We start from the raw sequence: 15,078 nt of genomic DNA, 5'->3' as shown, positions 1-15,078 counted from the left end.
TCTTGTACTAGCAATGCTAATCAGAAAGCAAACCCCAAAATATCTTTTTCCTGAATTTTTATTTAGAAAGCTGGGCATGTGTTCCACCCAGAAGAGAAAAGGAAAAAAAGAGAGAGGGGGAGAGTATGAAAGAAATGAGGACATTTAAATCAAACTGAAAATAGCATCTTGAAGTAGCTGCTGATTTACAGCAAACACAGCTATCCCAGAAGTGAAACGAGCATGCCCAAAATGCCGAAGATTTCTTGCACTGGATTCTCATCTGAGCTATACCTGAGTTAATCACCAACCCAGCTGGGACAAGAAGGTGACCCCATCTGTAAATTAATATCTTGGGAAGGCTTCAGTAGGGTTCACACTGGTTATCTGGACTGAGAATGAGCATTTGAGACCATAGACAGGTCCCCGAGTGTGGTTCAGGCAGGCAGTAGCTCGCGAGGGCAAAGAGGTGGTTGCAAAATCCCCCCACTGATTGCTGAAGAGTTAAACTCAGCTTAAAACACAGAAAGTGTTTGTGCAATGCTGCAATAACACTCGCCTCATGTGCTCATGGGAAAAAAAAAGATTTAAAGACCAAAGACGAAAGGTATTTTTATTCAGAAAGATAATCTGTTTCTGTGCTCCAGTAAAAGCTCAGGGCATCCCTTGCTCCATGAGCTGCTGGAGGAAGGGCAGCAGGGAGAGGGAAAAGACAGAAATACCGTCTTTCAGACACTGCCATGGGGCCATGGTGCCTGTCACTGCTGCCGTGATCAATCATCTTTATAATTAGATATCAAAGCACATAGTTTTATGAGCAGGGAAAGCTCATATGAGGTATCATTTCCAAAGGATCTTCTGCGTACAGTCTCTTGGGACATTAATAGGATCCTTCACCTTATTTAACAGTCAGAAAACTTATGGGAACTTCATATCTTTGGTGGATCAGCCTAGCTAGCAAGCTTGGCCAAAATTAGCCAAGAAATTCAAAAGTTATTTGGAGGGGAATAAAATGGAGAATGGAACAGGGGATGACTAAAGAGAAATATTCATGTTCTCATTGGTAAGAATGAAATAAACGTTTGTTCTTGAGGCAAACAGATTAAAATAATCAAGATTTGGAAGCAGTTAACTGCTGTTCCATCACCACCGGTGCCTGGATCATGTTCTCCACAGGAAGCTGAAGAGGGGATGAAATACTTGGGTATAATTCCTTCAGATCTGTCCAGGTGCATTAGTGCAGCGCTGGTCACGCTCTCCTCATCCAAACTGTAAGGAGAGGACCTCATCACTGCTTCTTGGGAGTTCCCTCTCATTTTCCTCCTTCTCCCTATTTTTTCCTCCCTCCTCTCAATCTCCCTGTCTCAGTTATGTGCTGGATCTGCTACAACACGGACCTTCCTGCCCCTGTAGTTCTAATGCAGCAAGCCTGGGTAACAGCCGCTGGGAAGACAAGCAGCTCAGATTTCGAAGCAAAAGGTGGAGAAGCTTATTCACATACATATTTGCAACCATGAACTACTTGTTTCAGCAGTGCAAACTAGGGAAAAGTTAAAAAGTTAAAAAGTACATGACCACTTTTAGATTTTTTTTTTTTCATCTACAGATCCCAAGGCACTTTGCACTTCACAATTATTCCTATTTGTAGTAAGGACACAGAAAGAGAAAGTAAAATTAATTCTTAAAGACAGTCTACCCAGAAAGAAGTAGAACTAGACAGAGACCTTAGCATTCATCTCTTTACTCATAAACCTGTCTCCTAGATTAAAATAAAGAAATGAAAGTTTTTGTCCCTTTGCTGTAAGGTTATTGTGGTGATTGAAGCCTGAATATCATTTTCGTACAGAAAAGGTTCATCAGAAATGTAAACTTGTATTTTGCCTTGTGCTTTCTTTTTTTTTTTTATTTTAATAAGCAACTCCCCCTATATTTTAATATGATTTTATTAAAAAACCCCACAACACAAAGGATTAAAAAGTCACATACCAATTCTAAATGTCATCTGCTTCAAAAGAAGCACTATGCTGGTAGTTGTACCGATACTCAGAAAATCATGAATGGATGAGCATTCATTTAAAATACATCTGGCTGTGGTTTGCTGTGTTTTAGCTGAGAGCGGAACCTTGTCTCGTGCATTAAAGTGCCTTGGGGAAAAGCTAAAATAAGCTTTTTTATTTTTGAGATAGCCTCTAAAAGAGCACAGGCTTGGTTCTTGCCACAGCACCTGAGATGCTCAGCACTCAAGTGGCAAATCAGCAAATGCTTTGTGCAAATCAGCTTTGCACTAGTGCTTAAGTGTCCACATTGTCCTGCGGGCATCAGTGAGGCCTCTAACATGGCTAAGTGAAGTATATGTTTCAGTGTTGCTGTATTAAGACCAAAGCACCTTGGATGACCATTTGGCAGAAGCTGTAAAACAACAGCAGAACTTGTGTGCAGCTTGGGATTGTTTGGGTTATTTATTGGTAAGTAAAATTTTGAGTAGTTAATGTGTGAACTAGGGACCAGCTGATCAAAAAGCTACTGCAGATCTTCATTGGAAAATTACCTCTCTTTCTTTTTTCACAAATTCACATTTACGCTGTGGCACACATATTTTACAGCTCAAGTTTGGATGTGTGCATAAGGGTTCGTGGGTGTCTCATATTCTAAGTTAAAGCAGGAAAAAAGAATCTTATAAACACATACAGACCATATAAATTTTTGCTCAAATATGGGATATCTATATCTTTCTATTTATTTCATAGAATACATGAGTATAAAATATACTTTAAATGTCTGTGGTTTTGTGTGCGTATTGTACATAAATGATTTATTGTAGAAATATCAATGTTTCTAGATTACACTGCATAGTTGATGAGCTGTCATTAGCAAAAAAAGGATACACAGCTTTTCAGCAAAAGAAGAGAATGAGGCTTCCAGAGTGTTACAGTGGTTTGGGGGTTTTTGCGTGCATGCTTGTGTGTGCTTGCTTGTGTGTGTCTCTGTGCGTATGTGTCTTTTTTTAAAAGCATCCATTCCTGCCAATCTCTGCACTGCCAGTAGGGAAAATCATATCCATGGCAACCAACTGCACCATTCCTACCCACATCAATGACGCCTCCAATCTAAACTGTCAAATATTCTATGCACATCATGCAAAATAGGTCTCTTTTCCTTATACCTCTGTGCATCTAGTTTCTGTGGCTACATGTTTATGCAAATGAGAGTTGTCCTTTTTCTCTCAGGTTGATTGAACACTGAATTTGTTTTGCACCTTGGCAATGCGAAGCCATGCTGTCTTGCCACCTGCTATACCATGTAATTGCAAAAGCTATATTATAATTATAACTCTCCTTAAATTAGCCTGATAATACCAACTACGTGGCTTGTGAGGAAGACTTGGAGTGTGCTTTAAAAGAATAACATTAATATGGGGCTGAGATAGGCGAATAATGTTTAATTGGCTCTCTAGAGTGCTCTAATTTTCAGGACTGGAAAGCTAGTATTTGATTTGTTCTTACAGTTAGTGAAAAGAAGAAAATGTCCTTCATAAATCCTGAAAGACAAATTAGCCACCATTTTTTGTACAAAGACCTCAGATTTCAAGGATTGCCCTTCTCCTACTTGGCAGGACAAAAAAAAAAATAGTCCATCAAACACTCTAGGTTCCTGTCCCACATTTTCATGGACATGCCATCAAATCCTTTTTCCTTGGTCTCCTTTGAATGGTGATTCCTACAATACCCTACAAATAACCTACAATAACCCTACAGAATCCACAGGAAAGCTGACAGAGGTGCCGAGGTGCCTCGAACAAAACCTGCACACAGCGACTTTTGCTTTTCATGTAAAGAAAGGTGTGGATGTCGGGACCTTGACACTGTCACCCAGTAAGTAAAAAGTGCTGGACAAAAGATACAGCATTAAAAAAGGATGTTCTTTTGAAGCAAAGGCCTTTTGGTGGTGTTTTTGTTTGATTTGCAACAATAATTTGGTGCCTAAGACTTTCTTGTACACTGTGTGCTGTGGGAAGGGTGAAGCGGTTGCGTAAGTCTGTGACTCAGCAGTGCAATCACCAAAAGCAAAATTGTGCTTGTTGGGTAAAACAACCCCAAAATGTAACTAACAGTGAATATCCAAAAGAAAGGGGATTCCTTTTGGCACAAATGCTCTCATTTGAACATTAACACATAACTACGCCTAACTTTCACGAAGTTTTAACTAATCAAAACCAAAATAGTTATTTGGAAAAAAGCGTGCTCCCAAAGTAAAACGAGTATCTTCCTGTGAATAACAATACTCTGTTAACTAATACCACTTTATCATACCTTAACTGATAAAGTGTAATACCTACAAGGCTGTACGTACAGCATATTATGTGTGTGAATCCAGTATAAATTGCACTGGTGAGACTGAGCACCGGTGTTCTATCTTCCTCTGTGGAATTAAGAAGCTCATGAAAATACCATTCCACTGACAGTCTGGGATGGTTGTCTCCGAAGGCATTTTCCAGGAGGACAGCTTTCAAATTCCAACATACCAGCTTGCTTTTTCTGAAGGGTGCATGTGGAACCTGTGAAAGGTCACTGCAGATATTAAAAATGAGGATTTCCCCCTGGCCCAGGAGAACTCTGAAATGTGAGATATGAGGTGGCCCCACCAGAGATGTCAGCTGCTTTCTAAAGTTTCCAGCCCATCTGCTGCTGAATGGAGAGGTGGTGGAAACCCATATTCTGCTTGGGGCTGCTCTAAGGAAGCTCCTTGGGCAGACACTGAGAAACAGGAACACGATGGGGAGAGAAACAACATTTGAACAACAGAAGACCTTCTTTTTCTACACCAATACTTTGTAGAACATTTCCTACTATGCTTTTCCAGAGTTTCACACAGAATGAGAACGTCCATGCAGCATTTTGAAAGCAGGTAGTCCTAAGGCCACCTGTTAGACCACACTCATTGTCTACACAAATAGCAAGCTTCTTTCATATCTGGTTTTGGTTTTTCCCCCTCAGTTATTGACTTTTTAAGATTTTTAGACAACCATGTCCAAAAGAAAGTTTTGAAAGAAAATTCACTCTATGGTGGATATTCCAGACTAGGAGCATCTTTCATGTGTGAATGAATCGCAATACCACTGAACTGCATTAAACACAAACAAGGGGCTGAACCAATATTGTGCAGTTTCACATGGGTAAGTTTTGCAACTCTAATATTTCCATAACTTTGTTTTTGGGAGGAAGGGGATTTATCACCAATTTGTTATGAGAACACTTTAGTCTAGTCTGACACTTTCAAATGTATTTTAAAATACGAAGTACAGAGCAGGATCCTTGTCCCAAGAAGAATAAAGACTAAAGGCATGTAAATATAAATACCCTACATGCAAACTCATGAAGTGGGTTGCAGCCATTGAAGTGAAATGTTTGCATGTTTTTTTCAGAGCCTTTTTAGAGAATTAGGGGGAGGGGTAACAATCTGCCAATTCTTCCGCGTGTATGAAGAAAACAGATTTATTTTACCTGTGGTTACCAGCATGAACAAGCATTTTTGTCTTTTCTTTTGCCATTAATGGTGCTACAGCATCTTTTTACAGAGTTATTCATTCTGACATGCGATGCAGTGAGCAGTACAGATTCAAAGTGCAAATCAAAAGGATAGACATAAGAATAAAATTGCAGCTGCTCTTGCTGTTGCCCACCTGGCAGTCCTCACCACCTTTCCCAAGCTATCATTCTCATCACCAAAGCCACACTTTCATACATCACTGTGCCTTGCTACTTAGGTCTCTTTGATTACCACTTCTGTTCAAATGAGAGTTGTATTTAGCTCCGTAAAAAGAGCCTGCAGTAGGGTGAATGGAAAGGAAGTCTTTTCGCTTCTAAATACATCGTACACTTTTGAAAATGCAGGCCAAATTAACAGAATCATATAATACTCTAGCAGAGAGGACACAAGCTTTGATCACAGAAACTTGGGAGGAGGATACCAGAGTAGTGTTCTTTGCTGAAATGGATTTTTAAAAATATGTCTAAGGATAAAAGGAAAAGAAGCTATGTGACATTTTTATTACTGTGATAGTCAGGAGTGGGGAGGGTATATTAATAAGATATGATAACTGCTAATAATAGAATCCCTGGTCTCAGACCTTTGCCACCAGCTGGAACATTCCTATGAAAACCAATGATGTCATACTGCTGTGAAAGTTATGAGATCAAATGTGTTCACATGTTTAGTAAGGCAAATGTAATCATGCATATAGTGCAAAATCAGGAGGCAATTTTGTACATGAGTATTCGCTATGAGTCCCAGTTGCTAATATTAAAGAGAAAAAGCTCAGGACTTTTTTTTCCACCTTCAGCACCAGTGCTCTCAGAAGACAACAGGAAGATGTTTTCCAACCAAAACCATCCACAAAAAAGTCATTCAAATTATTATTTGTGCATGAGAAAACAGTTTTCTTACTGCCTGGTCTGGGAGTCCACATATACTGAAGTGTGCAAAATGCAGTCAGAGCTCTGGCAATGTCTTCATTTATGGAACAGTCTCTATTCAGATGCTGTTGCAGCACTGACGCTTCAGCAATAGTTTCTCTGACATCAAAGGATGTTCTGGCATACAGCTAAAGATACCATCAGTCTGGCCTTAAAAGAGAGAGAAGCAAAGCATCACCACGGTGCAGAGGTTCACGCTTATTTATTTCCCTTCAAATGAAATAAAAGAGTAATTATATTTCTTTAATGACAAGATATAATTTGTATCCAGGGAAGTGAAGATGAAAATGACATTTAAATGAGTATAAATCCATGGTTTTAGGACTACACCTGTTGCAAATCAAGACATCAGTATGTGCCAAGTTTCTTGTTTTGAATGAAACTACATATGCATTAATATTCCAACCTGTAGTCATGCCATGCTCTACTAACATCACTACCATCATCATCATCATAGCTTTTGACTGATTCTTGTCCTACTGTGGATCTCAGCCCATTCTTAATAAGTCTGTTTACTGAAAGCGTGCTTGCACTCACATGATGCAGCTGGCAGAGCCAAGGCAATTTTCTGTAATGTCCTAACATCTTTACGGTCTCAGGGAACTGTCTGTGGTCAACTGCATTTTTTTTTTTCATAGTTTGAATGGAATGCTTGCACTGGCTGAGTCAATATCAAAGAGATTATGTCTTCCAACTCATGAGCACATACATTCCTCACTAATATGATAGGTTGTATGCTGAGGATGCAAAAAGCCAAATTCCTTGATTAGCTCTTGCCGATCTTTACGTTGTCTATTCCAAATCTGAAATGGCAAGTTTGCTTACAATTGCAATAAAATTATTCTTCTTTATATAAAGCACTTGTATATTGTCACAAATTCTAGATGATACCACTCATTTTCTTCATGTTAGTGGAAATTTATCAACACACAAACCAATGCTGTTTAGATTTGGTGTAAATAGTCATTTTGGTCTGTAAACATTTTTTTTCTTTTAGGTTGTTATATGGTCTGGATTGCAGCAGACAGCCTAAGACTGAGGAACCCTAGCCTAATCAATATGTAAGCAAACACAAAATGAGATCAGTCTATGGCATATTTTTAGTTCGTTCAATTTGGCAAGTGTCTTCCAATCACCAGTGGCATTTGTCAGTTTCTACAGAGTTGTTATTAATGTCTTTATTGTTTGCTTAATTGAAGTTTGACTCTGTCATTAGCAGCTCCAACTTGTGTCACTCAGAACTTTCAGATGAATTTGTCTTTGGTGTGAATAATGATATTCCCGCTCTTCAAGGCAGACTGAATAGCAACCAAATGAACCTTTTAAAAGAGCATAATGCTTTGAAGAATCAACTCTCCCCTTCACATTATCAACTTTCTTCTTAGTTCCACTTCTAAGAAACTGACATTTTCTAGACAAACTCATAAAGGTTCTGGTATGGACAGTGGATAAACATGTGCTTGTAGGAACCTGATGAGATAAAACTGGGGGGCGTATGAGGCTGCAAAATCCACAGACCACATAAAATGGTTTATGTTTTCCAACCAGCTATACTTATTTGTTTTGTCACCTTAATGACGGGTGGTGTAAGTTCATACCAGTCTGGCTTGACTACTGGTGAATGGCCTTTACTCCATCAGCCTCATCCTTCAGCATTGACAAAACCCTGGCTGACAATGTAGTTTAAGCTCATATCCAGTAGGAATATTCATCAGTTAGCCACATGCTTTTATCCCAGGATGAGCATGTCTAGGTACAATATCCACAGAATTGCAACACAGGCAACAATGATTCTTTAGCAGTCCATTTCTCATTTAAACAAATCAAACAAACAGTTGAGAGTTGTTCTTAATGACCGATGTCAGCAGTTCCTCTCTCATGATCGCAGAGATAGTAGCTCTTTACCATAACAGTCATCCATCTAAAGCGTCGATATCTCTTATTTCATTTTGTGTTCCTGATCCTAAATACTTTCAAGTTTTTATACACTAACACAAAATCCTGAGAACATTCACAAATCAAACCTCTGTTTTTTCTTTCTCATATTTAGTAAACAGTAAATTCAGTTCACCCTCACCCTCATCAAGCCTATTTTATTGTTCCTTTTTTCTTACACCTGCAATGTTCCTTCTAATACTAAGAGTATAGATAAGGCCAAAAGCTTAGGATTTATGGATTCAAAGCTGCATATTTTTCTAAGTGTTCTTCCACCTGTTATTTAATAGTAGTTAAATCTGCAAGGTTTCCAGATCTTCATGACTTTCAAATTAGCTATACCTCTTTTTCCTGTTCTTCTAATTTAGGACATATTTATAAATGCAGATCATCTATTCAGCCATTTTACAATTCATCACTGATTTCCCTATTCTACCTCATTTATTAATAGATCTATTTATCTAGTGGTTGTACTGATATATTTGAAACCTCTTTGTAATTCCCACAGAGTGTTGCATTATTCTGACAACTAACTTTATAAATGGAATATGGGCTTTATGTGCACACTCACTAATTCTATATCAAACCTTAAACACAAAATCTGTCCAGGCTTATCAATGAAAATTGCCACTGCTCTGCCACAGACTGCTGAATTTTCAACACAAATTCAACATTTTTATTTGCCATCCAGGCAAATAAAACATCGAAGTTCAGCTCACACTGGTTTCCATATTCTCAGGCCATATCATTAATGTAAATTTGCCTCAAATTGATCTGGAGACGGAAAACCCATTGAAACCCACTGACTATATGTGAAGGTATAAATCTAGTTCATAACATCTTAATTTTTGGAGATGGTGCAGGAGGAGAAGAGAATCCATTTTGACTTTCAGATCCTATATTACCTTCTGAAGGTTAGGAAATGATTGCTCCACTTGCATGAAAAAAAAGTAAACTAAGAGTTAGTGAAACACAATGAATTAATTTCTTCTTAAAGCACTTTTTCTACACTGTTTGCAGGCAATTGCCTTTTACATGAGCATGAGTTTATTTTGCTTGTCTTTTTCCATTTTGTTGACCTTGTGTTCACTTTTTGTACCTTATTAAGACTGGTTCTGAGTCCCTACCATTTTGTTAATCTGTTTCATCACATTTAACTTAAGTGACCCAAATACTAAAACCCCTTAGATCTTATTCAAAGAAATATGTTCAGCGCACCCACATGTTCTGAAGATTTGCATGGTGGCACCTGATGACACACATTAAACCCCAGATTTTTCAGTGAGCTGGGATCTTTGAGGAGCCATTTTTGTTTTCCCTTACACTATTATAACTCCAATGACACTAAATTTACCCCAGTATAGGACGAAGAGTGAATCTCGTCCTAACCTTCTAAAACCCCAATTTAGCAATATAGACAATTTCTGAAACAAAGGTTTTTTTGTTCATTCACAACCTGTTCTCCTGAATCAGGACCCAGGTATTATACATTCCATTTAAATCATAATGAACAACTAGATACACTCTTAAAAGTGTATAATGGTAGCAGACTTTCTTAATGAAACCTTAGAATCCTAATTTCCTAACTGATATTACATACCAGTCAGAAATAAAGACTTAAATTTTTTTTAAAGTCTGAGCTGCACACCGAACAGCTTTGGCAATTGAAAATCTCATTAACCAGCTTCCCTTGCAGACCAAAGATGGATCTGTGGAGCAGTCTTATGTTGTTCTAGTTCTCAGGAGGGTAAACATAACATGTTTAAAATGAATATAAATTCTGGGGGGATGAGAAGTGCTGAAACAAGTCTATTATTCTGTGACTGAAACCCAGTTGAATGTGAAATCTCACAGATTATCAAAGAGTTTTATGAAATGCCACAAATCAGAATTCAAACACCAGAAAAAATAGGACACTTAGTAGTGGTACAGAAAATATACTTTGTCCTACTGACTTAACAGCTCTCCACTTCAGTATGCAATAGAACTAGTCAGTTCTGAAGATGATCCTAATAAATAATTTAAGACTTTAACTACATAGAAGGGTTCAGTAAGATGAGACCTAGGGGTTCAGAAGAAGAGGAAAGTTGATGGCTCCAAGTACTGCTTCGCTCGTGTTTGAGGGATATTTCAGCTGGTACAACAGGGAGAACTGAGCTGCTGTGAGTACTGCACTGCCAAGGGAATTTTGCTAGACTCATCCTTTTTATTCTGCAGAATTGTGCTGGAAAATGATCAAATTTGGACAAGATCTCACAGTACAGCTGTGTCACCACATCTTTGCATTTGCTTAGAAAAATAAAAAAAAGGTGGGTTTTGCATCACAAATTTTGCATATATTTGATGTCCAATTAATTTCTATTCAGTAACTGGTTTTGCCAGGAATGCACTGATGAACACTCAACAGAAACTCTTATTTCTCAGGAAAAAAAGCCCAGATGCAGAATGATTTAGAATGCTCAAATATAGAAGCAACTCCACCTCAACACCCCAGGAAAGATCGAAAAATATTTATTTGGCCCTAATGTGAATTGAAATAAAAAATTTAAAAAAAAGGAGGAAGCAACTTCAAAACAAGATAATTTCTTTTTCATACAACAAATATTTCTTTCATGGGGTACCATCAGGTGACAGAGAAACTTTTGAGAGGGAAGGGACAAAGTGAAACCATATGATGTTGTATTTTTAAACAGGACAAACATTTCAAAGTATATCTGCCTTTCTGCACACTCACAAAAACAGAATTCTGGGATTATTTGTCTGAAAAAGGAAGCTCCAGTCCTGCAGGTATTAGATAGTTTGTGCATTTCAGGATGGGATTTGACTGTGAGTACAAGTAATGGCAATGAAAATAAGAATTAAAAATAAATATATAAATTGAAATGTGCGTCCCTTTGTCTTTAGCTTTCAGGAAGGAATGGGAACAGACAATGTACATCACTTTCATGAGAGGTGATCAGAGCTGCATTGTCTCCTGAGATTTCCTCTGTGGCTCATCACATGAGATGAAAAAGGACCCATAATCCAGAAGGGTTTACATAAGAAACACACAGAATTTATGTTGTTTCTCTGCCAAAGTTCTAACCAGGAAAATAAGGAGGCAAAAAAAAAAAGCCCTCTGCTTTTTAAAAAGGAAAATCTTCCCATGATCTTCGTAAAGCTTAGTTGACATATATTGTGGCTAATGTGTTTCACCTTTGTTTTCTTGCAAACAACATCCTTCACGTGTAAACTAACTGTCTGTAGTAAATGAATGAACACATTTTTCTCCCCTCTTTTTTCATACAGTGGTGTGAATGTTTGTGTTCCAGGAATGACCTCGAAAAGGAGGGAAAAGTATGTACAGGCTAGTAATGATAATAACAGTAAAGATGTTATACTGCAAAGAACAGAGTTCAGACAATTTGTACAGATGCAAGAAAACTGAACAAAGCATCCCAGGAGAGCAGGTGCACTAAAACAATAATTACACTTCAAATAAACATTCAAGAAGAGTTTTGATCTGAGAAAATTTTAAAAAGTGAAAACCTGAGAAAGACTGAAGAAGATTCCTGAGATTATTCATGCAAATTGTTTGAAGAATTTACTGCAGCCTTCATGAACTTTTGCATATGTGTGTTTTTCAGAAACATTCATTCAATTGTGTTTTACTTGCATGAGGGTCTGCAGAAAGTGGGTTTCACACACATGTGCACAAATATTTGAAGAAAATGAATGGTGGATCCACAGCTGTGTGTTCATGCAAGAAAAGCCCATGTGTTAACCTATTCAGGCAACTTAAACAATGCCACAAGACAAATCTGCCCAATCACACAGAACCTAAACGTTAAACCGTGAGTATAAAGAGATCCATTTTTGAGCAGTTCGAGGGGGGATGGCAGTAAGCTGCCAAAATACTAGTGAGGATGTCACACCAAATCAAATTAAAGAAATAAAATGAGGATATTCCACAAGCACTAAAAAAAGCTAATTTTATTTAATAAAATATTAATTGTGAATTGTTCACTCAGCATTAATATTTGGTTTATAATTGATACTGAATAATTCAGTTTGCAACCATGGAGAAATCCATGAAATGCTTTATTTATATTTTTAAACAGAACTTAACTCTTGGTTTCATAACTGTTTCAGTAGCTTGAGAGATCTAAATTATTTTCCAGAAAATTTATCACAGGACTGCATCAGGAAGATTCCTCTCCTGCAACTGAAATGCTCCCTTCCAGAGACTGGGATGAGTTCATTTCCCTTGGCCAGTCTGCCTCAGCAGATTCAGAAAGGAACAATACATCTTCTGATCATCCTCTTCTTATTTTCCGCTTTTCCTTTTTTATATTACATTATGCAAATTAGGGGGTTTTGTTTGGATTTTATTTTTTTAGCATTTGGGTCTTCCAGATATTTTTGTGTCCTTACACAAGTGATGCTGTATTTCTCATTATTTACCCTACTTTTTGGCAGCAAATGTTTGCGTTGGGACAAATAATAGAAGATGTATTGGAAAATTTTTTTTCATACAGTAAAGGAGAAAGTGCAGGACACATTCAATAAAACACTCACGTCCATGATGAGATTCCCCAAAAGTGAACGGAAATGACCTCTTGTGTCATGCAGACACTGCTCCTCTTTCATCCACGTTCTTGTGTCTGAACAGAACCGTTAGGGACAGGTCTTGTGTCTTTCTGAGCTTCTCCAAATTTCTCTTGTCTTTAATGTCATTTCAAGACATCCAGTTGTGGAATGAAGCCTGTGCAAACCAGGGTGGGCGCAGTCCAGTGCATACAGTACAGAAACACTTGGACCCATGATTCTGCACAAAGACTCTTCAGTTTTGGATTTAAATGCCAAACATTGGTATTTTTTTACTTTTCCTTATAAACTGACAAAACCCACCATGAAGCCTGAATGGGAGGCAGCCAATTAATATCCACAGGCAAAGATTTTGATTTTCAGTGTTGGCCCCCTTTGGGATGTCTCTTCAACAATTAAGCACAGAAAATACCCAAAGACTGTCAAAGGGATAGCTATACCCCTTTGCTGATTTCCTCACACACTTTCTGTGTGCTTTTGAGATGAAAGACTAGGGACCCATTTCATGAAAATAACATAGCATGTTTGGGGCATAACGTGATGAGGAAGGAATTAGCAAAGGAAAATACACAGCAGTAAAACCTTTGCTTCTGAGATGCAATTTCAATGCTTTGGGGCCTGAGACTAACATCTCTTTTGTCTATATAAAGATAACCATTTTAAATTAGCCAAGTTTATAACAGAGGAAAAATCATTGGATTCTTAATGTAAATAACTGGCAGCCAAATACTGTATTTCTCTGTCTGCTACAAAATACTCCATTTTCTTGGAGAAATAATTTTAATAGTCTGTTTCTAGTTTTCCTTGAAGACAGGACAAGTAATACCTTCCTGATGCGAGTAATATCAGGTTCAATTCTTCAGTGTTCGTGACATGTTCGGATAAGACATGATAAACCGCACACAAAGACTCTTTTTATCAGGTCAGGTTCTCACTGACTTCTATTTAAGTTTGCTGAGATAAAGATGGAAAATGAATAAAAAATATAACCTATTATAAATAACAATTCACGTCACCTTTTATTTAGGTTTATTTAATGTAGATTCCTCACATCCATGTAGTGTGATCTCAGGAATGTGGGCTGGATTTTTTTTTTTTTCTCTTCTTTTCTTTTCTCCTCCTCCTTTTTTCCATGCACAATGCCCAGATTAATGGAGCCCTGAATTATCCAGGGGTTATTATAATGCACTGAAGTAATGAATAATCATATAAGAGAAAAAAAAAAAAGACCAGGAATATCTGAGGGATGATGCTTGAAGTGGTCTGTCTAAATCAGACACTTGGATTATTTAAATATAGGTTTACAATATTTAAAAATCCTTTTGAATTGAAGGACGTTAATTTCCTACTGAAGCTTACAGCTAAGGCTACTGTGCCACATTTTTTTATATCAGATCAGGATTTCAGGTGAAAATGTAGTTTTGGGGAAAGACTGTGAGCAGCTAAAAGATGTTTGCCCCATAAAGGAATGGAGAAATCTTTTGTGAAATGGATACTGCCAAACATACTCGATCAAGAGTACAACAGCTGACCCCTCTCCCCAGTACAAGCCTGAGCTTGACTGGGTTGAACAAGATGTGACACCATGTGTTAGAGATAAGTGCCTATTCCAGGGACTCTCTCCCATCATCAGAGTCCCTTATTCATAAGCTAATGATATTCAATGTGCATGAAAAGCCCTTTTTAATTTGTCACAGAACTAAACCCACCATATTTCAAGGTCCTTATTCCGAGCAGAGCAACTATTTCTGACAATGGCTTGTGCAAAGTGAATACATCCCCTTCCCAATGTGCAGGCTTTAACCCCTCAGCAGCATCCCATGAATGATGAGGGTGATGTGCAGACATCTGGAGTAATGCTACCATAGCTATTGGTGGTTTGCTAGAGGGAGAGCCCTTCAGCAGCAAGATAAGGGCCCCTCACTACAAGAAAGACATTGAGGAGCTGGAGCGTGTCCAGAGAAGAACAAATCTGGTGAGGGGTCTGGAACCCAAGGCTGATGGGCAGAAGCTGGGGGAGCTGGGGGTGTTCAGCCTGGAGCAGAGGGGGCTGAGGGGAGCCCTCATCGCTCCCTACAACTGCCTGAGAGGAGGGGGGAGCCGG

The sequence above is a fragment of the Egretta garzetta genome, unplaced genomic scaffold (genome assembly GCF_000687185.1).
Source record: "Egretta garzetta isolate BGI_Z169 unplaced genomic scaffold, ASM68718v1 scaffold136, whole genome shotgun sequence".
Taxonomy (NCBI): Eukaryota; Metazoa; Chordata; class Aves; order Pelecaniformes; family Ardeidae; genus Egretta; species Egretta garzetta.
The sequence above is the reverse complement of the archived record's forward strand: the minus strand, read 5'-3'. Positions refer to the sequence as shown.